This window comes from Trichechus manatus, unplaced genomic scaffold, assembly GCF_000243295.1.
Source record: "Trichechus manatus latirostris isolate Lorelei unplaced genomic scaffold, TriManLat1.0 scaffold00025, whole genome shotgun sequence".
Lineage (NCBI taxonomy): Eukaryota > Metazoa > Chordata > Mammalia > Sirenia > Trichechidae > Trichechus > Trichechus manatus.
Window position 1 is genome coordinate 18,926,005 of NW_004443961.1, and position 24,795 is coordinate 18,950,799.

At 40.2% G+C, this 24,795-nt stretch overlaps 1 protein-coding gene across 1 annotated transcript in view; it reads right to left on the reverse strand.

Moving 5' to 3' along the window:
- Window positions 1-24,795, reverse strand: part of SLC24A2 (solute carrier family 24 member 2) — a 321,337-nt gene that overhangs the window by 278,923 nt on the left and 17,619 nt on the right. The window lies entirely within an intron of this gene.

Here is a 24,795-nt window from a genome sequence, read left to right on the forward strand (position 1 = left end):
CTTCAAGTCCTCTTCACTTTCAGCATGGAAGGTTGTGTCATCTGCATATGGCAGGTTGTTAATGAGTCTTCCTCCAATCCTGATGCTGTGTTCTTCTTATAGTCTGGTTTATGGGGTTCTTTGCTCAGCATACAGATTAAGTATAGTGAAAGGATACAGCCCTGACACACTTTCCTGATTGTAAACCAAGCAGTATCTCCTTGGTCTATGCACAGGTTCTGCATGAGCAAAATTAACTATTCTGAATTCCCATTCTTCTCAATGTTATCTATAATTTGTTATGATCCACACAGTCAAATGCCCTTGCATAGTCAATAAAACACAGGTAAACATCTTCCTGGTATTCTCTGCTTTCAGCTGAGATCTATCTGACATCAGCAATGATATCCCTCATTCCTCATCCTCTTCTGAATCTGGCGTGTATTTCAGGCAGTTCCCTGTCGATATACTGCTGCAACCATTTTTTAATTACCTTCAGCAAAACTTTACCTGCATGTGATACTAATGATATTGTTCAATAATTTCTGCATTCTGATGGATCACCTTTCTTTGGAATGGGCACAAATATGGATCTCTTTCAGTAACTCTGTGTATTCCTTCCATCTTCTTTTGATGCTTTCTGCATTGTTCAATATTGTGCCCATAGAATGCTTCAATATTGCAACTCAAGTCTTGAATTTTTTATTCAGTTTTATCAGCTTGACAAATGCTGAGCATGTTCTTCCCTTTTGGTTTTCTAATTCCAGGTCTTTACACATCTCATTATGATACTTCGTCTTCTCAAGCTGCTTTTTGAAATCTTCTGTTCAGCTTTTTACTTCATCATTTCTTCCATTTGCTTTAGCTACTCGACCTTCAAGAGCAAGTTTCAGAGTCTCTTCTGACCTTCATTTTGGTCTTTTCTTCCTTTCCTGTCTTTTTAATGACCTTTTTTTTTCTTCAGGTATGATATCCTTGATGTCATCCCACAACTCAGATGGTCTTTGGTCATTAGTGTTCAATGTGTCAAATCTATTCTTGAGATGGTCTCTAAATTCAGGTGGTATCCACTCAAGTTTGTACTTTGGCTCTTGTGGGCTTGTTTTAATTTTTTTCAGCTTCAACTTGAACTAGCGTATGAGCAATTGATGGTCTGTTCTGCAGTAGGCCTCTGGCCTTGTTCTGGCTGATGATGTTGAGCTTCTCTGCTACCTCTTTCCACAGATGTAGTTGATTTAATTCTTGTGTATTCCATCTGGTAAGGTCCCATGTATAGTCACCATGTATATTGTTGAAAAAAGATATTTGCAGTGAATAAGTTGTTGGTCTTGCAGAATTCTATCATGCAATCTCCAGTGTTGTTTCTATCACCAAGACCAGATTTTCCAACTGCTGATCCTTCTTCTTTGTTTCCAACTTTCACATGCCATGAAAAAATCATAGCAAACACAAAATCCTGAAATTTAAGGTTATAGGATATAGTGGAATGAGCATAGTGTGAAGATTGTGTTTACCATGGAAAAACCATGGTCTTGGGGGGCACCTAGCTCAAGTGACATAAAATAGTTTATAAAGAAAATGTTCTACATCCTACTTTGGTAAGTAGCGTCTGGGGTCTTAAAAGCTTGTGAGCAGCCATCTAAGATATGTCTACTGCTCCTACCCTGTCTGGAGCAAGGGAGAATGAAGAAAACCAAAGATACAAGGGAAAGGTTAGTACAAAGGACTAATGGACTGCAACTACCATAACCTCCACCAGACTGAGTCCTGCACAACTAGATGGGCCTAGCTACCACCACCAACTGCTCTGACAGAGATCACAATAGAGAGTCCTGGACAGAGCTGAAGAAAAATGTAGAACAAAATTCAAACTCACAAAAAAGACCAGATTTACTAGTATGATAGAGACTGGAGAAACCCCGAGAGTACAGCCTACGGACACCTTTTTAACTCAGTACTGAAGTCACTCCTGAGGTTCACCCTTCAGCCAAATATTAGATAGGCCTATAAAACAAACAATAACATATGCAGTTCAACCATGTATACAAGACTAAATGGGCACACTAGCCTAGGGGCAAGGATGAGAAGGCAGGATGGGACAGGAAAGCTGGACAAATGGAAATGGGGAACCGAGGTTGAGCAGGGAAGAGTGTTGACATATCATGGGGTTGGCAAACAATGTCACAAAACAATATGTGTATTAATTGTTTAATAAGAAACTAATTTGCTCTGTAAACTTTCATCTAAACCACAATAAAAAAAATAAAGAAAAAGATGAAGACTATCTTGGAAAAAAAAAAAAAAGACATCAGGAGGCTTGGCTTCTAGCCATTAACTAGGTGTGTGGCCTTGTGTAGGCTTCTCATTTCCTTACAGCCTCAGTTTTTCTCAACCTGAAAAATAAAGGCTCTAGGCTAGACATACTCTGAAGTTCCTTCTGCTTTGAATTTCTATGCCTATTTCTACACAGAAAGGATTTAAAAACGCTTTTCAGTAATCACAAAATCAGATGTCAAGACAGTTCCAATAGAGGAGAATACGTGGGAAAATGCTAATTTTACATTGTCTTATATCTCATTTGTCATTTTCCTTTATAAGTAAAAAGAAACGGGCATTTAAAGTTTCTCCAGAATTTGGATTCTGTTTTCTTTCGGAAACAATCTAGCTGGATTGACCCTTGAATTTTATAATCCATTTGGGACCATTTATGTTGTTGTTGTAGTTAGGTGCCATTGAATTGGTTCTGACTCATAGCGACCCTATGCACCACAGAACGAAATACTGCCCAGTCCTGCACCATCCTCACAGTTGTTGCTATGTTTGAGCCCATTGTTGAGCAGCCACTGTTTCAATCCATCTTGTTGAGGATCTTCCTCTTTTTTGCAGACCCTGTACTTTGCCAAGCATGATGCCCTTCTCCAGGGACTGATCTCTCCTGACTTGTCCAAAGTAAAACATAGTCTCGCCGTCGTTGCTTCTAAGGAGCATTCTGGTTGTACTTCTTCCAAGACAGATTTGTTCATTCTTTTGGCAGTTTATGGTATATTCAATATTCTTTCCCAACACCACAGTTCAAAGGTATCAATTCTTCTTCAGTCTTCCTTATTCATTGTCCAGCTTTCACATGCATATGATGCACTTGATAATACCATGGCTTGGGTCAGGCCCACCTTAGTCTTCAAGGTGATATCTTTGCTTTTCAATGCAGATTTGCCCAGTGCAATGTGTCCTTTGATTTCTTGACTGCTGCTTCCATGGGTATTGATTGTGGATCCAGGTAAAATGAAATCCTTGACAACTTCAATCTTTTCTCTGTTTATCATGATGCTGCTTATTGGTCCAGTTGTGAGGATTTTTGTTTTCTTTATGTTGAGGTGTAATCCATACTGAAGGCTGTGGTCTTTGATCTTCATCAATAAGTGCTTCAAGTCCTCTTCACTTTCAGCAAGCAGGGTTTTGTCATCTGCATAACGCAGGTTGTTAATGAGTCTTCCTCTAATCCTGATGCCCCGTTCTTCTTCATATAGTCCAGCTTCTCAGATTATTTGCTCAGCCTACAGATCGAATAGGTATGGTGAAAGGATGCAACCCTGACACACACCTTTCCTGACTTTAAACTACGCAGTATCCCCTTGTTCTGTCCGAGCAACTGCCTCTTGATCTATGTACAGTTTCCTCATGAGCACAATTAAGTGTTCTGGAATTCCCATTCTTCGCAATGTTATCCATAATTTGTTACAATCCACATAGTCGAATGCCTTTGCATAGTCAATAAAATATCGGTAAACATCTTTCTGGTGGGACAATTTATAATGCTAGAAATTTAAGTCCGTAAAGTGTATCATGTTTATGATAAGGAACAAAACGAAGGTGATAGGTTCAAAACTTATATTAAGAACTTGGCTTTTGCAACATCTTTTAGGCTTTTCTGTTAGCCTAAGAAAAATTTTCCTAATTTGGTTCTTCATTGTGACATTTTATTTTACTTTTCTCACATCTTTTGGGGAGAACCGATATATGAGAAAAAAAGCACAACAATGGATTCTACTAGAAAGAACAAAGAATAGAGAAAGCAGGTACATTTACATTTAGGAGGCTAAATGGATGGATCATGTAGACTACCACCAAATGTAAATATAAAAGTTACTATGACTCCAAAGGTGGTATATTTGGACAAAAATGGATATGAAATTCTTTTAAATGCTAATTGCAATCACAGGAATTCTGTCATTCAAACTTCAGCCAGTGCCCCCACCTCCTCCTATACTTTATGACTTCTAGGTGGATTCTGCTTTAAACAAAACTATTGCCCTGTGAAATTGAAAAGTATTTTGAGTTCCCTTGTGTAAGGGCTACTTTACACCAACTACAACACTGTGCCTCTGATTCTTTACTTGTTTAGTGGTAGAACCTCAGGGCCCATGAGGAACTATGCCGATCCACCTGAAAAATCTTTAAAAGGTATATCACATCCCTTTTGAATGGGCAAGGCTCTCAGTTATTTCTGAGAACATTTATACAGCAAATTCTAAATGTGGGTGTCATGGATTGAATTATGTCCCCCCAAAATATGTGTCAGCTTGGCTAGGCCATGATTCCCAGTATTGTGTGATTGTCCCCCATTTTGTTATCTAATGTGATTTTCCTACGTGTTGTAAATCCTGCCTCTATGATGTTACTGAAGCAGGATTAGAGGCAGTTATGTTAATGAGGCAGGACTCAATCTACAAGATTAGGTTGTGTCTTGAGTCAATCTCTTTTGAGATATAAAAGACAGAAGCAAGCAGGGACAAAGGAGGACCTCATACCACCAAGAAAGAAGCAGTGGGAGCACAGGATGTCCTTTGGACCTGAGGTCCCTGTGCTGAGAAGCTCTTAGACCAGGGGAGGGTTGATGACAAGGACATTCCCCCAGAACTGACAGAGAAAAATCCTTCCCCTGGAGCTGGCACTGTGAATTCGGACTTCTAGCCTCCTAAACTCTGAGAGAAAAAACTTCTGTTTGTTAAAGCCATTCAGTTGTGGTATTTCTTTTATAGCAGCACTAGATAACTAAAACAGTGGAGGAAACTTGGATAAACTTGAGTTCTGCTCTCTCAGGACCCCCTGTAGATGGTGAGTTATTCTGCATGATCTCTTTGAATTCTTTCCAGATCTCTTTTTCAGGTTCCTAAGAAATAGCTACCATTCCTTGTGGTTAAATATAGATAGTGCTGGAGGGTGCCTGAAATAAAACCATCACAATAGTGTCAGCATTACCAGATGACACAGATGTACTTGAATTTACTTCTATATCTTTAACTTCTTTCTCATTTCTGATAAGTTTAAAGGACATGTATGCATTCTGTTTTGAAAAGGCGTGTAAGAAGTGAAGTTGGAACTCACTTTGTACCCCATGAAGAAATGGGTGGCATTTACCCAGAGTAGTTGACAACAGAACTCTTTGTCTTCTGAATAATCAGTAACAAGTCGAAGAACAAGAATTTTCTGATACAATGTGGGAAATGAACATCTCAAGATCATTTAAGAAGGCTCTGTCTGCCCAGACCACAACACGGACTCAATGAGGATAAGTTCCTACCTCCAAAGACTAGAGCATCTGAGCCACACTTCTAGTCCAGTCCAGACGCTGATTACTTATTTGCAAATAAATGAATAAATAAATATGCCTTTCACCTTTTGTATTGTTCTTCTGTTATTAACTTTCTAATTGTGTACATTTATTACTTTAATTTAAAACAATGTCCACAGGGATTATCTGGCTGATAACAATATTTTTAAAAATCTCAGATTTTCCTACCACAAAGGAGCATATTCAATTCTCTGAGATGTAACAGAGTAAAAAGCAGCAAAAACTTTAACATTTTAAAGATTTTAAAAACCTATATACCTGGTAGAAGATTACTTTCTCAGCACACCAATCAACAATGTCCAGAATGTTCCAGTTTGGGAAACTTTGATCTAGCCCTGTGGCATAGAGAGCAGACTGCTGGCTTGAACAATAGAAAGCAGCAAGGAGAAATTTAGCCCTCAGTGAGAAAGGAGTCCCAAAGAAGGCCAGAAAGTGGGGAAAGGGGGGTCCAGGTATTAGGTGAGGTTGGCTTGGACATCCACAGCCAGGGTTACCCCACTTTCTCTAGAAGCTCAGGCAATGTGCAGTTACAGGAAAGAAGGTACCCCAGCCACAAATAACTTGGCTCTCCAGAGCGGAGGGAACTTGGTGCATTAGAATGAGCCACCTGGTCCTCTTTTGCAGGACCCCATGCCAGCTGTAACAACGGGTAAGGAAGGAGAACACGGGCTCTGAAGTCTAATGACTCCCGGTTCTGCAACTTAGTGTGTGACCTTGGGGAAACTTATTCAGTCTGTCCAGTCTGTTTCATCATCTGTGAAATGAGGATAATTGTAGAACCTACTCAAAAGGTTGAGGTGATGATTAAATTCATTAACACCAAAAGAATAGTACTTGGAACACAGTAAGCTTCAATGAAGGTTAGTGATAAATTATCTTTCTTGATAGATTACCTATGGTTGACAGCCAACTCCTCCAATTAACTGAAAGAATCATTAATTCTTCATAGAGAAAAGCCAACTCAGTGAAATGGCTACATTTTCTGAGTTCTCACTGGTAAAATCAATATGGTACTATCTCTTGGCATGCGTAATAATTTTGACTGTAATAATTTGATTGTTTATAACTGTACAGTATCCAGATGATTTTATCTTCCTCCAAAAGGACTTACCCTTTTCTTTTTTAGGCAGAAAGAGTTTGGCCTGATCATCTTATTCTGTTCAGACACTGAGCTGTGTCAGGCTGGGTTGCATTTTTAGTTAAGCCTCTACCTGCCTCTGATTCTCCTTTGCTCCTAAGGTATAGCCTTCCAGGGCTTTCTATTAAGATCCTGATGTGTTCTCTGAGCCTCTCTACCTGGCATGTCCTGGGCACTAATCCTTGGCTCTCTAGCTGAGAGCTCTGTTCTGCTTTCCAGAGGCTTTCTACTCAGCTTCTTAGCCTCCTGCACTGTGTAGCTCCAGAATTCAATAAATGGCTAAAGGAAAAACCAGTCACATGTCAGGCTCAGTTCTCTGTATCCCCTACCCTCTCCTACATGCCAGAGTCTTGGTGGCTCATTCTGGTGTATTTTGACATATTAAACCTGAGAAATCAGAGTCTCTTTTAAATTATTATTTTGAGTCTATGTAAATTGGGCATCTACACCATAACAGAGCTGTTGCTTCTCCAAACTCTGTACGCCAGATGTGAAATTCTTATAATACTGTTCATCACAAACTACTCCAAACAACTGCATTCATTCATTCTACAAATATTTATTGAGTGTCTATTATGGGCTTGGTAAAATGCTAGATGCTGGTGATGCACTATGGTATGGTAGAGATAGGTAGCTGCTATCAAACATTTATGTTTCTCTTTCTACCCTGTTGAGGTGTGTCCAAGAAGTGGCTGCCCAGCCAGGAGTTACAATCCACACATTCCCTTACCCCTTAAGCGGTGTCACATGACTAGTTATTACCATCAGAATGTGTTTGGAAGTGATGCGTATCACTTCTGGGACAAGGTGGTTATGAGTGGGTGCCGTCTCTATCTTCTCTTTCCCATAATGGAAGCAGAAGATTCTGAGATCCTAGAGGATGGTGGAATCACAAGACGGAAAAAGCCTGGGTGTCTGAATAACCATGTGGAGGAAAGCTACTCACCAACCAGGTAAGGACGAAGATGATCTAACTATGCAAAGAGGGAAAGAAAGAGAGAAAAACAAGTAGAGTACTTCTAGGTAGGAAACTGCATATGTGAAGGACTAAAACAGACCAGAATGTCCCTATTGATTTCAGCAGCTGGTTGCCACAAACTATTCAAACCAATCAATCAGTCTACAAAGAGACAACAAAATTTGATTAAGATTAAAAATATAGCAAAAATAAATGGATAACTAAACACCTCCCAGGATGAAGATACTAGGCTTGAAGGCTAAGGACTATAGACTTGGAGGACATCTATGTCAATTGGCATAACATAGCACATAAAAACAACGTTCTACATCCTACTTTGATGAGCAGCGTTCGGGGGCTTAAAGGCTTGCAAGCAGCCATCTAAGATACAAATAGTGGTCTCTTCCAGTCCAGAGTAAAAGAGAGCGAAGAAAACCAAAGACTCAAGGGAGCAATTAGTCCAAAGGACTAATGGACCACAGGCACCACAGCCTACACAATCCCAAGACCAGAAGAACTAGATGGTGCTACCATCATGGGCTACCACTACCAACTGATCTGACCAGGATCACATTAGAGGTCCTGAAGAGAGTGGGAGAAAAATGTAGAACAAAAAATAAAATTCATAAAGACCAGACTTACTGGACTGATACAGACTGGAGGAACCCCTGAGACTATGGCCCTAAGTCATCCCTCTGACTTGGAACTGGAGCCATTCCCGAAAACCACCTTTCAGCCAAGAAATAGGCAGGTCTATAAAATAAACAATAACACCCGAAAAGACAACAATTGTAGGACAAACAATTGTACAAGACCAAAAGGGCAACATTTGCCCAAAAGTAAATGTGAGAAGGCAGGAAGGGGTGGGAAAACCAGATGAAAGGGAACAGGGAGCCCAGGGTGGAAATGGGGAGAGTGTTGACATAGTTTGTGGATTGCAACCAATGTCAGGGAACACTTTGTATACAACTTGTTGAATGGACAACTAATTTGCTCTGTAAACTTTCACCTAAAACATAATAAAATATTTTTTAAAAAAGACATGCAAGGCCTCTATGCTGAGCTATCTAAGATGCATCAATTGGTCCCAACCACTTGGAGTAAAGGAGAACGAAGAACACCAAAGACACAAGGAAAGTATTAGCCCAAGAGACAGAATGGGCCACATAAACCAGAGACTTCATCAGCCTGAGACCAGAAGAACTAGATGGTGCCCAGCTACCACCAATGAACGTCCTGACAGGGAACACAACAGAGGGTCCCTGATGGAGCAGTAGAACGATGGGATGCCGAACTCAAATTCTAGTAAGAAGACCAGACTTAATGGTCTGACTGAGACTGGAGGTGCCCCAGAAAGCATGGCCCCGGTCTCTGTATCACCCCAGAACTAAAACAATTTCCGAGGCCAACTCTTCAGACAGGGATTGGACTGGACTGTGGGACATAAAGTGATACTTGTGAAGAATGTGCCTGTTAGTCAAGTAAACACAAGAGACCAAAGGGGTGGCTTCTGTCCAGAGGTGAGATGGGAAGGCAGAGAGAGTTAGGTGCTGGTTGAATGTTCATGGGGAATCAGGGGCAGAGGGGAGGAGTGTGCTGTCACAGAATGGGGTGAGCGGTTGGGGTCTCATAACAATGTATGTTAAAAAAAAAATTCTGTATGGGAGACTAACTTGAAATATAAACTTCATTTAATTACAACAACAACAACAAAAAAAAGACCTCTACGCTGAAAACAATAAAGTATTGCTAAGAAGATCCAAATAAATGAGTTAGAATTTTGTTCTACCTTTCTCTCCAGCTCTGTCCGGGCCCCTCTATTGTGATCCCAGTCAGAGCAGTCGGTGGTGGTAGTCGGACACCATCTAGTTGTACTGGACTCAGTCTGGTAGAGGCCATGGTAGGTATGGTTCATTAGTCCTTTAGACTAATTTTTCCCTTGTATCTTTGGTTTTATTCATCCTTCCTTGCTCCCAAAGGGGTGAGACTAGTGGAGCATCTTAGACTGGCCAAGGCCTTTCGTGACACTGCTGGGTGGGTTCGAACCACCAACCTTTAGGTTCCTAGGTGAGTACAAATTGTTTGCGCCACCTAGAGACCTGGAGTTGGAATCAATTCGACAGCAATAGGCTTGGATCAGTGTCTACGTAGCTTTAAAAGGGCAAAAAGACAAAAGAAACAAACAAAAACCTCACAAAAACCAGAGCTGAACAGTTCAAATAATGAAACGATATTAATAAAGTGCTGAATTTTAAATGAGCTGGTCATCAGGCAAGAGCAGGTTTTAGGGAAATCGGCCCAGAGCTCAACCAATGAACTCAGGGTCCTTCCAATTATTATTCCACTAATACAAGCAATATATGCTCAGAGGCCAGATCTTATTTTCCATAACAGATGGGAAAATGAAGAAACGAGAGTTAGAAAAATTAAGTGTCTCATTCAGAATTTGCAGAAGAATCGCAAAGCCCTCTTCAGTCACAATTTTTTCTCTTAATCATCTGATTAATCCCATAGAATTGAAATGGGCTCCATGAGAGCTCTTACCCTCAGGATTTATACCTCTTTGCTGTGTTAGGGCCCAATGTTTGCAGCGATTAACTTAATAGCGGAGTTCTCTCACGTTGGCCAAAATCTACATTCTATCTTTAAAAAGTGCAAACCTTTTTATAACCTGAAAATTACAGATGACTCAGTCTGAAGGATAGTTTTTTTTAGAATGCCCTGTGAGTTTTCTTTTTTGAAATTTCAGGACCATATTTCCCAATTACATATCTGATGACAGGACCAAACAATTTTCAGGCACTATATTTCCAGGGTTCATCCCCGTTTCACCTCTAATAAAAACTTAAACACCACTTGAAGATTTCTAAACAGAAGATGCATTTTTTATTCCATAGACAGGAACTTGTTAAATTTAGAAAGAGATGTCTAATGTTTAATGTTGACATAACGTTAGTAAGAAAGTCACAGCAACAATCAAATTCTAGTAGGTCAGAAAACTACATTTGTTGTTTTATCCAGAGCTAAGTCATGACAATGGTTTTGATTATTTGCCATGAGAAATATAACTGCTAAACAGACCGGCAGACTCATATCGGCTGATGAGCACGTTCTCTCCACATCTGTAAGGAAAGCCAAATTACTACCTCTCAGAACAGAGGGAATCGGATGATTTTGATAGCAAATGTTAATCAAGTTATGCTTGTTTTATGAGTTCACCTAAGTCAGATGTGTGGTCAGGCAACCTACAGCCTCAGTATATGAAAAGACCATGTCCCATCCCACCCTGGGACTATAACGGGCTCCCATTTCCCACTGTGGAAAAGAGAGCACGCTGTTCACCCCAATGCCCTTTCTTTCCAACATTCTTAGGAATAAAACCCTGATTTTTAGTTAAGCATATTATTACTCAGAATAAAAACAAAGCAAAAACTGTTCCCTGCTTCCCTTAAAACTAGATGAAACCATGAGACGAAGCTGTGGATAAGGAGATATTGGTGGATGTGTTGGAACGGTCTGCAGCTGGCCAACATTACCACTGAGAATAATTAGAAAAGCCAAATAAAAACTCAAAAACAAAGACTCTGTTTAAAGGCAATGAAAGGCAGCTGTAGCAGCCAGAACTAGAGGAGTCAAGGTTCTGGTGACGGGGAATCACGGAGCAGTGAGTCGATCATTAGCAAAAGCTTTTTCTTTGGGAGCATTTGCCCCTTCTAACTAGGGCAAGAGCCTGAGAATCCAGGCTTTGCCCTAACAGAAGGCTGTGCAGGGGAACAGAGAAACCCACAGAGATTTTGGTAGTTTCATGGGGCTACTAGTACCACTCCCTGCTGCTGTGGAATCGATTCTGACTCATAGCAACCCTATAGGACAGAGTAGAACTGCCCGATGGGGCTTCTAAGGAGTGGCTGGTGGATTCAAACTGTTGACTTTTTGGTTAGCAGCCATAGTTCTTAACTACTGTGCCACCAGGGCCCCTTCATGGGGCTGGAAAGTCAACATTAGAGATCTTTGAGCAAACTGACCTGTTTCCATTGGAATGTGTGTGTGTGTGTGTGTGTGTGTGTGTTTACAGGTGTCTATCTATGTGTGTACGTATGTGCATGTAGGGGTACAGGGGGTTGTATTAATGAGAAAGATTTATATGATAAAGAAGGAGTTGGGCAGAATCCTTTAAATCATGTTAATTGCTTTCAACTCCACACTTTCTCACCGGATTCCCTTCAAAGAGCTTAGATGTAGCATTTATGTCTTCTGCAACATCAAGGAAGTAGGCATATTTTAGACCCAGTCTCATGTTTATGCAAAGAATTCTTTACTGAAAAACCAAAAAAAAAAAAAAAATCTAACATGTTACGTTTTTGGAAAAATACTTTTATTTCAAAACCTCCTGTGTTCTCTGAGTGCTAATGTGGTTAACTTTTGGGATAGAATCGCATGTCTTTTTATAGGATGGTTTCTGAATGATTGCTACATAGGAGACCTTTACATATAGGTGAGAAAAAAATAGCAATTTAACTGCTCACATTTCTGTATCCCTTAGAGTGGGGTCAATCTGTGCTGCACTGTGAAGGTTCAGGAACAGATAGAATAGACAGGTACTAAATCTTGGGTAGAAAATCAGATTTGATACCCAAAATGAAATTTGCTGACATAGAATCTAGATTCTGTATCTGGAATTCACATATAAATACACAATTCCTTTATTTTCTTTCATTAATTAACATACTGGTGATGATATTCCCTAGTACTATTTATTTTACAGAGAGTAAATGAATTTATATTATACCTTTTAAAGGTAGATTTGGAAGTACCCAAAAGAATCTATTTAGAGTGTGATATAATTTTTAAGGAAGCCCCAGTCTAAGGATCTTGAGGGCCTTTATTTAGTGTTGAATATATTTAATAGTACATGGCAGCATTTACACAACAGTGGTTCCCAAACTTTAAGACCCCTTTAGAAACTTAGAAAAAGTCATGAACTGCTGCTGTTATTGTTGTTTGGTGCCATCGACCTGGTTCTGACTCATCGTGACCCTATGTACAACAGAACAAAACCCTGCCTGGTCTTGTGCCATCCTTACAGATGCTATTGTTGCAGCCATTATGTCAGTCCATCACATTGAGGGTCTTTCTCTTTTTTGCTGACCCTCTATTTTACCAACATGATGTCCTGCTCCAGGGACTCGGTACCTCCTGATAACGTGTTCCAATTACGTGAGACAAAGTCTTGTCATCCTTACTTCTAAAGAGCATTCTGACTATACTTCCAAGACAAATTTGTTTATTCTTCTGGCAGTCCACAGTATAGTCAATAACCTTCACCAACACCATAATCAAAGGCATCAATTCTTCAGTCTTTCTTATTCATTGTCCAGCTTTCACTTGCATATGAGGCGATAGAAAATACCATGTTTGGATCAGGCACACCTTAGTCCTCAAGGTGATATCTTTGTTTTTTAACACTTGAAAGAGGTCTTTTGCAGCAGATTTGCCCAGTGAAATGCGTCTTTTGATTTCTTGAGTGCTGCTTCCATGGGTGTTGATTGGGGATCCAAGTAAAATGAAAATCTTGACAACTTGAATATTTTCTCCATTTATCATGATGTTGCTTATTGTTCCAGTTGTGAGGATTTCTGTTTTCTTACTGTTGAGGTGTAATCCATACTGAAGGCTGCAGTCTTTGATCTTCATCAGTAAGGGCTTCAAGTCCTCTTCACTTTCAGCAAGCAAGGCTGTGTCATCTGCATATCACAGGTTGTTAATGAGTCCTCCTCCAATCATGATGCCACATTCTTCTTCATATAGTCCAGCTTCTCTAATTACGGGCATACCTCGGAGACATTGTGGGTTGAGTTTCAGACCACCGCAATAAAGTGAGTTGCATGAATTTTCTGGTGTCCCAGTGCATATAAAAGTTATGTTTATACTATACTGTAGTTTATTAAGTGTGCAATAGCATTATGTCTAAAAAATGTACATACCTTAATTAAAAAATACTTTATTGCTAAAAAATGCTAACCATCATCAAAGCCTTAAGCAAGTCATAATCTTTTTGTGAGGGAGGGTCTTTCCTCTACGTTTGTGGCTACTGACTGATCAGCATGGTGGTTGCTGAAGGTTGGGGTGGCTGTGGCAAATTCTTAAAATAAGTCAAAATGAAGTTTTCTGTATCAATGGACTCTTCTTTTCATGAGAGATTTCTCTGTATCATGAGATGCTTTTGATAGCATTTTACCCATAGGAGAACTTCTTTCAAAATTGGAGTCAATTCTCTCACACCCTGCCACTGCTTTATCAACTAAGTTTATGTAATATTCTAAATGCTTTGTTGTCATTTCAGCAACATTCACAGCATCTTCACCAGGAATAGTTTCCATCTCAAGAAACCACTTACTTTGCTCACCCATAAGAAGCAACTCCTCATTTGCTAAAGTTTTATCATGAGATTGTAGCAAGTTAGTCACATCTTCAGGTGTCACTTCTAATTCTAGTTCTCTTGCTATTTCTACCACATCTGCAGTTACTTCCTCCACTGAAGTTTTGAACCTCTCAAAGTCATCCGTGAGGGTTGAAATCAACTTCTTCCAAACTCCTGTTAATGTTGGTGTTTTGATCTCCTCCCATGAATCACAAATGTTCTTTAATGGCATCTAGAATTGTGAATCCTTTCGAGAAAGTTTTCAATTTACTTTGCTCAGGTTCATCAGAGGAATCACTATCTATGGTAGCTATACCCATTACCCGTTGCCATCGAGTTGATTCCGACTCATAGCAACCCTTTAGGACAGAGTAGAACTTCCCCATAGGGCTTCCAAGGGGCGGCTGGTGGATTCGAACTACTGATCTTTTGGTTAGCAGCCTGAGCTCTTAACCTCTGTGCCACTAGGGCTCCATGGCAACTATAGCCTTACAAAATGTATTTCTTAAATAATAAGACTTGAAAGTCGAAATTAGTCCTTGATCCATGTGCTGTAGAATGGATGTTGTGTTAGCACGCATGAAAACAACATTAATTTCCTTGTACATCTCCATCAGAACTCTTGGGTGACGAGGTACATTGTCAATGAGCAGTAATATTTTGAAAGGAATCTTTTTTTCTGAGAAGTAGGTCTCAACAATGGGCTTAAAATATTCAGTAAACCATGTTGTAAACAGATGTGCTGTCATCCAGGCTTTGTTCTTCCATTTATAGAGCACAGGCAGAGTAGATTTAGCATAACTCTTAAGGGGCCTAGGAGTTTCAGAATGGTAAATGAGCATTAGCTTCAACTTAAAGTCACCAGCTGCATTAGCCCCTAACAAAAGAATCAGCCTGTCTTTTGAAGCTTTGAAGCCAGGCAATGACTTCTCCTCTCTAGCTATGAAAGTCCTAGATGGCATCTTCTTCCAATATAAGGCTGTTCCGTCTACATTGAAAATCTGTTGTTTAGTGTAGCTACCTTCATCAATTATCTTAGCTAGATCTTCTGGATAACTTGCTTGAAGCTTCTACATCAGCACTTGCTGCTTCACCTTGCAGTTTTGTGTTATGAAGATGGCTTCTTTCCTTAAACCTCATGAACCAACCTTTGCTTGCTTTGGATTTTTCTTCTGCAGCTTCCTCACCTCTCTCAACCTTCAAAGAATTGAAGAGAGTTAGGGCCTTGTTCTAGATTAGGATTTGGCTTAAGGGAATGTTGTGGCTGGTTTGATCTATCCAGATCACTAAAATTTTTTCCATATTAGCAATAATGCTGTTTTGCTTTCTTATCATTCATGTGTTCACTGGAGTAGCACTTTTAATTTCCTTCAAGAAGTTTTCCTTTGCATTCACAACTTGGCTAACTGTTTGGTGCAAGAGGCCTAGCTTTCTCGGCCTATCTTGGCTTTCGACATGCCTTCCTCACTAAGCTTAATCATTTTTAGTGTTAGATTTAAAGTGAGAGACGTGCAAATCTTCTTTTCACTTGAACGCTTAGAGGCCATTGTAGGATTATTAATTGGCCTAATTTCAATATTGTCATGTGCCTTAGGGAATAGGGAGGCCCAAGGAGAGGGAGAAAGACGGGAATGGCTGGTCAGTGGAGCAGTCAGAACACATACAACATTTATATGGGTGCAGGTCATGGTGCCCCAAAACAATTACAATAATAACATCAAGGAACACTGATTACAGATCAGCACAACAGATATAATAATAAGGAGAAAGTTTGAAATATTGTGAGAATTACCAAAATGTGACACAGACACATGAACTGAGCACATGCTGCTGGAAAAATAGCACGGATAGACATGCTTGACACAAACCTTCAATGTATAATAAATGCAATATTTGCAAAGCACAATAAAGTTAAGTGCACTAAAATGAGGTATGCCTGATTTGCTCAGCACACAGATTGAATAATTATGGTGAAAGGATACAACCCTGATGCATACCTTTCTGATTTTAAACCACTCAGTATCCCCTTGTTCTGTTCTAACGAATGCCTCTTCATCTATGTACACATTCCTCATGAGCACAGTTAAGTGTTCTGGAATTCCCATTCTTTGCAATGTTATCCATCATTTGTTATGATCCACACAGTTGAATGCCTTTGTGTAGTCAATAAAACACAGGTAAACATCTTTCTGGTATTCTCTGTTTTCAGCCAAGATCCATGTGACATCAGCAATGATATCCCTCGTTCTACATCCTCTTCTGAACCTGGCTTAAATTTCTGGCAGTTCCCTGTCAGTGTACTGCTGCAAACATTTCTGAATTATCTTCAGCAAAATTTTACTTGCGTGTGATAATAATGATATTATTTGATAATTTCTGCATTCTGTTGGATCACCCGTCTTTGGAAAGGGCATGAATATGGATCTCTTCCAGTTGGTTGGCCAGATAGCTATCTTCCAAATTTTTTGGCATGGACGACTGAGAGCTTCCAGTGTTGGCATCTGTTTGTTGAAACACCTCAGGTGGTATTCCATCAATTCCTGGAGCCTTGTTTTTCACCAATGCCTTCAGTGCAGCTTGGACTTTTTCCTTCAATACCATTGGTTCTTGGTCATATGCTACCTCCTGAAATGGGTGAATGTCAACCATAAACTGCTGCATCCTAGGAATTGTACTTTTAGTATCTATTGATAGAGAAATAACCTAATTAAAATACCTACTCTGAACTTAGCAGTGCATTCAAGTTATATTTGTACGTTATTAATCATTACAGCATCAGCATGCTTTTGAAGAAGCGTAAGACCCACGAATGAGGGCATGTCATCTATGTCAATGATGCTTGGCCTGCACATGGACTTGTAGGCCTGCAAAGGCCTCCCATCTACAGGCTCATCTCATGAGGGGTGCAGCATCTAAATTCAGCCTGTTGATGGGTGCCATTGAGTCAATTCTGACACATGGAGATCTCATGTGACAGAGTAGAACTGCCCCATAAAGTTTCCTAGGCTGTAATCTTTATGGGAGCAGACTGCCAGGTCTTTCTCCTGTGAAGCTGCTGGGTAGGTTTGAACCACCAACCTTTTTGGTTAGTAGCCAAGCACTTAACCGTTGTTCCACCAAAAACCAAATCCGCCCTGTTGTCATCGAGTCGATTCTGACTCATAGTGACCCTATAGGACAGGGTAGAACTGTACTGTAGGGTTTCCAAGGAGTGGCTGATGGATTTGAACTGCTGATCTTTTGGTTAGCAAACAAGCTCTTAACCACTGCACCACCAGGGATCCTTAAATTCATCATGGAAGGTGAACATTGCCAATTGCAGTCCTACAACCCACCCTCACAAAAATTCAGAACAGCCAGATTTTGTCTCCTGTGCTGGAACAGATTGATTCTTTGGTTAAGCGGCAGATGAAAGAGTTGTTTTGTTTCTAGGGGCTATATTGTCTGAAATGTAAGTATTTTTAAACATCAGAATCAAATTTATTTTGGTAAGAAGCTTACACAATGAGAAGCACATGGAAATACTCAACCTCCCTACCTTGAAGGTTGTTGGATCTGCTGACTCAAGATCACTCTAGGCCTGTGCCTACTGGGGTCTGAATTACCTCCATTGTCTAAATAACTATTTCCCTCTCATTCTCTTTACTGAACTATTTTATTTTAAACATGAGCTCTCTGGGTGGCACAAACTGTTAAGAACTTGGCTACTAACCAGAAGGTTTGAACTCTCCTAGGGGGCCTTCAGAAGAAAGACCTGGTGATCTGCTTCCAAAAGGTCACAGCCTTGAAAACCCTATGGAGTACAGTTCTACTCTGTAACACATGGGGTCACCATGAGTCAGAATCAACTTGATGGCAACTTAAAAATTCTTTTTTTCTATCTATCTATTGACCTATCTATTATCTATCTATCTATGTTAAATACTCATATAATGTGATTTTAAAAGACTGTTCTACATGCTCAGTGGGTGGAAAAATCATTAAGACAAAATTCCTGCCCTGAATGAAATTATTCTAGGGGAAATAAGACAAGGACAAAAATGATTATAACACAACATATAAGAGAGATGGTTTAAGAAGAAAGATAGATTTCAAGGAGGTAGTAGGCTCAGGAAAGATTTCATGGAAGAGGTAGCATATTCATTAACAGAGGAGAAGAAGTTTTCTGGGCATAGTAGAGTTACATTCTATAGGGGGTATATCAGCATAGGCTATGAATGAAATAGAATGAATGGGGATACTCCAGTGTACATGAGTGAGGAGCCTATTTGACAAGATCTATACTTGACATACTTCACTTGCGATAGTGAGAAGTAGCTGGAGAGATAATTTGGGGCAGATTGTGGAATGCCTTGGAGTGTGGTCTTCAGGAAATCTTCTCTTAGTTGTGTGACCCCTGAAGCAGTGACTCCCTCCTCACTCTCTCTCAGTCTTGCTGTCTTCCTCATAGGCTTTCTTTTTCCAGTGCTTTTCTTTTGGCATCAAGAGACCTACTCCTCTATTAAGTTTGACAAGATTCTTCTCTCTCATTCTCCACACACAGCCCTATCCACTTTATTAAGGGACAGGGACAAACTGTCTCATATTTCTAAGTTGTTACAAATCCACCAAGATGAGGGATGCACACACCACAGTAAATGGGTCCTGGGAGTCATCTGAAGAATGACTACCCACCTGCTTTCCTCTGACCACCACGCCCACAATGCACCTGGGCAAGGTTGGTATATGAGGTTCTAGTCAGGTTCCACCTTTCAGTCAGATTAGCTGTTTAGTTCCACTCTCCAGTGTGTCATTGTTCCAGACACAAGATAACTTGGATGAGTACGTTAGAAATTCTTCGAGTTCACAGGGGTCCGTTCTTCCTGAAAATGCCAAACTCAGAATGCTCTGAAAAGTTACTCCATTTTATTTTCTTGTTAGAGGCATTCAGATGGGAAGAAAGAGCAAATATCTACCAGTACTAATTTTTTAAAAAGCTATTATTAGCTTTTAACACATTTCCTTGATTCTAAGATGCACATTTTCATGGATTTTGACATTTCTGAAATGGGAGTGTGGCTTACCTTAATGTACATGTTTAACGTGGTGTCTTTCTCCCCCTTTCCTGTCCCCAATCAAACAAACAAACCAAAAGCTCTCATTAAATCGCTCTCTCACAATTAAGGGAATATAATGATATTTTCTAGTTCCTCACTCCTGTCCCCGAGAGACACCCTTTCTACTTATTAGCTGTGTGAGGAGAAGTCATCTACTCTAAGATGTACTATGGAGGGTTAAATGTTCCTTCCCTCAAGGATGCTATGAACTCTGGAATTACCCATGTATAAAAGATGTCTAGACTATTTCCATCCACAGACTTTGTATCGTCTCCTGTCTCATCAGAACAATTCCCACGCATGGGATGTCCTTCTGAAGTCCAAATGCCCTCCTTAGGACATTCCTGACAGAAAATAGCGGGGCTTAATTTTTAACAACCCCTGCCTGGTTTTTATGATGGTCCTGTGGTGATTCAATTACAAGCAGAAGCAGAGGACCTTTGTTTGGTAGACTGTTTTTTTAATTTTTCTTATTGTGCTGTAGGTGACAGTTTACAGCGCAAATTAGTTTCTCATTCGAAAATTTATGCACAATTTATTTTGTGACATTGGTTGTAATACCTGCATTGTATGGGCACTCTCCCCCTTTCCACCCCAGGTTCCCCGTGTCCATTCGTCCATTTTTCATGTCCCTTCCTGCTTTCTCGTCTTTGCTTTTGTGCATGTGTTGCTCATTTGATCTTACATACTTGATTGAACTAAAAAGCACATTTCTCACTGTGTTACTGTTTTATAGGCCTGTCTAATGGTGGCACAGTGGTTAAGAGCTCCGGATGCTAACCAAAAGGCTGGCAGTTCAAATCCACCAGCTACTCCTTGGAAAACCCATGGGGCAGTTATACTCTGTCCTATAGGGTCACTATGAGTCAGAATTGACTCAACAGCAATGAGTTTGGTTTGGTTTTAATCTTAGGCCAAAAGGTGGACTTTGGAAATGGCTTAGTTCTGAGTTAGCAGGGTGTCCGGGGGCCACAGTCTTGAGGGTTCCTCTAGTCTCTGTGAGACCAGTAAATCTGGTAATTTTTTGTGAATTGGAATTTTGTTCTACATTTTACTCCCTCTCTGTCTGGGACCCTCTGTTGTGATCCCTCTCAGAGCAGTTGGTGATGGTAAACAGGCACCATCTAGTTCCTCTGGAATCAGGCTGGTGGAGGCTGTGGTTCATGTGGTCCATTAGTCCTTGGACTAATATTTCCTTGTGTCTTTGATTTTCTTCATTCTCCTTTGCTCTGGACGGATGGGACCAATAGATGTATCTTAGATAGCCACTCAGAAGCTTTTAAGACCCCAGACACTACTCACCAAAGTAGTATGTAGAACATGTTCTTTATGAATTATGTTATACCAATGGGCCTAGATGTCCCCTGAAACCATGGTCCCCAGCCCTCAGCTCCAGTAACTCAATTCCTCAAGGTGTTTGGATATATCCAGGAAGCTTCTATGACTTTGCCTTTGTCAGGTTGTGCCAACTTCCCCTATACTGTGTGTTGTCTTTCCCTTCACAAAAGTTTACACTTGTCTACTATCTAGTTAGTGATTTCCCCTCCCCACCCCTCCCCTCTCTCACAACCATCAAAGATTGTTTTTTTCTGTGTGTAAATGCACAAAACTGAATATCAATTAAATATTTAACAACATAGGAAATGAAGTTGTTTTCATAGAATTCTGAGTATAAATTCATGAATGAGGGAGCTTTGTTCCCAGTTCATGTCTAGATTGACATGAGGACTGGGTGAATCATATGCTGTCCCTGCCCTCAATTCTCCCCCTCCCCCATTTTTAAAAACTGACTATAATCTGGTTGAAGTGTATAGATTGGGCAACTGAAAGGAATTTTTAAAGTGAACAGGTGCCTGAGGGAGTCGCTAAATGGAGAGGAGGGAATGTTAGCAGCAGGGCTAACTGGTTTGGTCTGGGTCAACCCCTTGCTGAGAATTTGCATTTCTAGCAAGTTTCCTTTTGAGAATTTGCATTTCCACCCCAGATATACTGAATCAGAACCTACATTTTAACAAGATTCCCAGGAGCTTCTTATATATGACTTCCTGGGAGCCTGTTAGAAATGCAAATTCTCAGCAGGAGTTTGAATGGAATGAACTGGTTCGAAGCGCTGGTTGGCAGGTAACCCAACACCAGCTGCTTTGCTGAAGGGATCGCTAATGGACCTCCAATGGCAGGTCCTCTCCTCTACTTCCAACCCCATCCCTCTGCCTCGTCTCCCTTTCCCATTGTCTTTACTTGCCCTTCGTTTCATCTTCAACCCTTTTTTCAAACTCTTCTTTGGTCTCTACACCAGAACCAAATCTGCCTTTCCCTGTCAAACTCTCATTGTAGAGACGGCACTTTATTTGTGTATCTGAAACTCGTAGGATATAGGGTTGGCATAGTCCTTGTCCATGTTCTTTCTAGCTCTACCACTATCTCTCAAGGCTTTCCTCTTGTGAAGCCTATAGGGGTCAATTCCATGGTCTTTCATGAAGGGGATGAGAGGGCACAATTTAAAGCACAGCTGTGTTTGACACTGGCCTCCACCACTCAGAGATGCTAAGATCATGTTGGGTGGTTGTGAAGATGAATGATTTACTGTTTGAAGAGCATCTGGCAGAGGGCCTGGCATGTAGGAAGCAGTCAATATATTTCTTTAGTTCACCTTCTCTCTTACCCTCCCCGCTTCTCCATTCTTATTGCTGCCATCTGCAGACTACCTGGAAAATCCTTTAGCCTCTGAGACTAGATGATTTTAGCATCTGGCTTACAAACTGATAAAATATTTCAAAATCAAAATTGATGGCCTTTCCAATCCCCTGGCTTCACAATTCTTTATCGCCCTCTATTTTAATTACCTTCATCTTGAACAGCTTCATCTCCTACAAGATCTTGAACTCCAGCCTTTCTTTCTCTGATTACCTGCATCTGGACCTGGGCCACCTCTCCAAAACACTAGTTTAGAGAATTACAACTTACTACAACTTTTCCTTTAAATAAAGCTTGAGTAGGAAAAAAAGAGCCACATGTACAATATAAAATACATTTCAAAAAGCCTTCAGATTTCATATTGAGGACCGTACACAGGTTGCTCAATATTTCTTATTTAGAGATTTACCCAGTAAATGAATCTGAGTGTATGGAGCCATGAAAATGTTTGTTTCCTCTTGACGATTTGGTCAATGTCTGTTAAGCAGAGAATGGAAACTAAAAAATCTCCAGTTTTTCCCACTTTGCATTGGCTATTAGAAAGCTCAGAGACTTTCTTTTCTTTTTTTTTGGAAGATCATAACATTTTTTCTTAGTTTAAATCTTCAGGTATAATTATTAGGGAACCCAGGTGGCACAACGATTAAGCACTCACCTGCTAACTGAAAGGTTGAAGGTTTATAACTCACCCATCGGTGTAAAGTGGCATCTCATTGTGGTTTTGATTTGCATTTCTCTAGAAAGTCCTGAGTCATTCAATCTTTTGCCCATAGAATCCTTCAATATTGCAACTCAAAGCTTGAACTTCTTCAGTTCTTTGATCTTGAGAAACACCGAGTGTGTTCTTTCCCTTTGGTTTTCTGCAAATGTAGCAAACAGGTCTTTGCATATTTAATTATAATACTTTACTTTGTCTTCTCAAGCTCCCCTTTGAAATTTTCTGTTCAGCTCTTTTACTTCATCATTTCTTCCATTTGCTTAACTACTCAACGTTCAAGAGCAAGTTTCAGAGTCTCTTCTGACATTCGTTTTGGTCTTTTCTTTCTTTCCTGTCTTTTTAATGACCTTTTGCTTTCTTCTTGATGTCATCCCACAGCTTGTGTGGTCTTTGGTCATTGGTGTTCAGTGCATCAAGTCTATTCTTGTGACGGTCTCTAAATTCAGGTGGGATATACTCAAGGTTGTATTTTGGCTCTCGTGGACTTGTTTTAATTTTCTTCAGCTTCAACTTGAACTTGCATATGAGCAATCAATTATCTGTTCTACAGTCGGCCCCTAGCTTTGTTCTAACTGTGATACTGAACTTCTCCATTGTCTCTTTCCACAGATGTAGTCAATTTGATTCCTGTGTATTCCATCTGCCAAGGTCCATGCATATAGTCGTCGTTTATGTTATGGATAAGGTATTTTCGATGAATAAGCCAATGCATTAACAACCTGCAATATGCAGGTGACCCAACTTTGCTTGCTGAAAATGAAGAGGACTTGAAGCACTTACTGATAAAGATCAAAGACTATGCCTTCAGTATGAATTACACCTAAACATAAAGAAAACAAAAATCCTTACAACTGGACCAGTAAGCAACATTACGATAAATGGAGAAAATATTGAAGTTGTCCAGGATTTCATTTTACTTGGATCCATAATCAACACCCAGGAAAGCAGCAGTGAAGAAATCAAATGATGTAGTGCATTGGGCAAATCTGCAGCAAAAGACCTCTTTCAAGTGTTAAAAAGCAAAGATGTCACTTTGAGGACTAAGGTGCACCTGACCCAAGCAATGGTATTTTCGATTGCCTCATATTCATGTGAAAGCTAGACAATGAATAAGGAAGACCAAAGAAGAATCGATGCCTTTGAATTATGGTGTTGGTGAAGGATATTGAATATACCATGGACTGCCAGAAGAATGAACAAATCTGCCTTGGAAGAAGCACAACCAGAATGCTCCTTAGAAGAGGGGATGGCGAGACACTGTCTCACGTACTTTGGATGTGTGATCAGGAGGGACCAGTCCCTGGAGAAGGACATCATACTTGGTAGAGGGTCAGTGAAAAAGAGACTCTCAAGGAGATGGATTGACACAGTGCTGCAACAATGGGCTCAAACACAGCAATAATTGTGAGGACGATGCAGGAATGGGAAGTGTTTGTTTCATTCTGTTGTACATCGGGTCGCTATGACTCAGAACTGACTCCACAGCACCTAACAACAACAACAATAGAAAGACCTGGAGATCTGTTCCTGTAAAGGTTACTGCCTCGTAAACCTATGGGGCAGTCCTACTCTGTCACATGAGGTTGCAATGAGTCAAAATTGACTCGATGGCACCTAATGATAACAGTATAATTGGTTCCCCCCCTTTTCTTTTAAATTACATGATGTTTGAGGTTTTATCATATCTGAGTTTTCAGTAGTTTCAACTTTTTTTTCTATGTTAGAGTGAGAGTAAATAAATAAGTACAATCTTGAATAATATTGACCAATTTGGCTTCCTCGGTCACCCAGGAGTAGGGGCAGATAGGTGATAAGGGGGCAGGTCTAGTCTAGCGGTTTTTAACAAAGTTCCAAGGAACCCCTCCAGGGCTGCCAAGGACACTTTGAGGCTGCTGTGAGCCGAGTCCACTAACATCATCTATTTATGGTATTAGGTTTATGGCTAAAGGAAATCTGCTATCCACTCTGTTTTATTTCAGGTATACCAGGACATTCTTGCCCCAGAAAAAGTAAATTCCTTTTGGAAATATATGTAAAAATCTGAGTTCTTCCAAATTAATTTATATATATATTTACAGTAACTCCATGTGTTTAGCCTTTAAGAGGCACTGTGCTTGGAATTTTACATGCATTGAATTCTCACCACAACGCTATAACTA